The sequence below is a fragment of the Magnolia sinica genome, chromosome 19, assembly GCF_029962835.1.
Source record: "Magnolia sinica isolate HGM2019 chromosome 19, MsV1, whole genome shotgun sequence".
Classification (NCBI taxonomy): Eukaryota; Viridiplantae; Streptophyta; class Magnoliopsida; order Magnoliales; family Magnoliaceae; genus Magnolia; species Magnolia sinica.
The window spans coordinates 37,346,098-37,348,237 of record NC_080591.1 but is presented as its reverse complement, the minus strand read 5'-3'; the positions used below and the strand labels follow the sequence as shown (position 1 = coordinate 37,348,237).

Here is a 2,140-nt window from a genome sequence, read left to right as displayed (position 1 = left end):
CATGACTCAACTTGAGTGGAGGTCCATTATTTAACATTAAAGCATCTACCTTCTTTGTCAGGCTATCAATTTTGGCATAAAGATCTGGCGTGACTCCTACCTCATATATACCCCCTTTCTTCAGTGGTTGAGGACTTCTTTCACCTCTATTTGAATAGTCCCATTGCTGGGAGTTTTCACACAAGGTTTTAAAGAAATTCCAAGCTTCGACATCACTTTTGGTCATGAATGACCCTCCACTGGTGGCGTCAACCATGCGACGGTTTTGGGGTGTCAGACCGTCATAGAAGTATTGAACCTGTTACCACTTTTCAAGACCATGGTGTGGACATTTAAGAAGTAAATCCTTCCATCTTTCCCAACATTCATGAAAGTGTTCACCCTCTTTTTGTGTGAAATTCATAATTTCTCTACGGAGAGCATTATTTTTGTGAACCGGGAAGAACTTTTTTAAGAACTTCTTAGACAGTTGGTCCCATGTAGTGATAGACCCAACTCCTAGAGAATTCAACCATGCTTTCGCCTTATCCTTCAAAGAAAAAGGAAAAAGGCGCAAACGGATCGAACCGTCTAAAAAGTTTTGGAACTTAAAGGTGGAGCAAATGTCTAAGAATTCTTTCACATGATGATATGGATCCTCCTTATCTGAACCATAAAAGGAGGGCAACAATTGTATGACCCCAGGTTTAAGTTCAAAGTGTGCTGCCGTGGTGATAGGCAACACTATACATGAAGGTGCATTGAATTGGACGGGAGATGAATAATCTCTAAGAGCTTTAGTTCCATTCTCTTCCGCCATTTCAAATAGGATGTTTCTAAATCTTCTACGAAAGGTTCTTTCTATTTCAGGATCGAAAGGTGCTAGTTCTATGTTCAGAGATCTACGTCCTAGCATAAACTATGTTATCAATATAAGAAAGAAAACTAAACTAAGATGCAACCTAAGATGAATAAAACTAAAAATAAAAGTTATGAATTCCTAAAAATAAGAGAAAGCTATGTAAACGAGAATTGGAAGGAAGAACCCGGAAAAGGCGATGATGAATGTCTGAAGATTTGAGAGCTCCTCCTTTTGAAGACAATCTTATTTAGCAGCTTCCTTCCTCAATTCCTGTAGACATAACAAAAATAAATTGAATTTCCTAAAATAATGCTAGAAGAATCCTAAGCAACAGTTAATTTCTAAAAAAGAAAGTTTCCAATCTTAGAAATAAAAAGCTAAGTTAGTTTCTAAAAAGGGAGAAAATTTCTAAAATTAGAAAATAGGAAATTTCTAAAAAAGAAAGCCTAGAAATAGAAAATTTCTAAAAAAAATAAAACCCTAATTCTAAAAATAGAAATTAGAAAAATAGAGAATTTGGAAAGAGATTACCAAATTAGTAGTTTATGTCAGGACCCTACAAAACAGGAAATAGGTTAGTTTCTAAAAAAAAAAATTAACCTAAAGTTAGTAAGAACCTAAGACTATGAATTATGATAAGAGAGAATCCTAAATCCAATTAGACCAAAACAGTCCCCGGCAATGGCACCAAAAACTTGATGTTTTATTTTTAAACCAATCTGATTTAAATGATTTTAAACTCGCAAGTATACGAATCAGATGTAAATATGGTACGTATTACGAGATCGTTCCCACGAGGACTGGTTGTCACAATTCAAAATTAAAGACTCTTCTTAACTAATCCAACAAATATTTGAGCTAGTAATTGAGTAAACTAAACAAAAATCAATGGAAAAATAACCGAGAATACTGAGGAAAATTCAATTAAGCAGAAGACTAAGACTTTCAAATCCACCTCTAATTATCATAAACCTTGTTCTACATATTGATTCACCCTAATTCAGATTGATATCAAAATAAATAAAGCACACTCTATGTCCTTGGCCGGGCACACAGAATGTATAATTCCTTAAAGCATATGGATCACATCTTTCCATCCATGGTCAGGCATGGAGAGATGTAGATTCCTGTTTCTTCCTCTATAGGAACCTGTTCATGGTCAGACACAAGCACCTAGAATAATATTCCAAACAACATCCATAACTAGACTTTGGTTGAGCTCTTAGAATGGAGAAATACAAAACTTTCAATTAAGCACACTAGAGAAAGAAACAAATCAATTAAATCAAAATGAAATCA

The 2,140-nt window shown here is 34.7% G+C and overlaps 1 non-coding gene across 1 annotated transcript; it reads left to right on the top strand.

Moving 5' to 3' along the window:
- The first annotated feature begins 314 nt into the window (after window positions 1-314).
- Window positions 315-421, top strand: LOC131235760 (small nucleolar RNA R71). Its single transcript, XR_009166282.1, has one exon. It is a non-coding gene; the product is annotated as a small nucleolar RNA R71 (small nucleolar RNA).
- The last annotated feature ends 1,719 nt before the right edge of the window (window positions 422-2,140 follow it).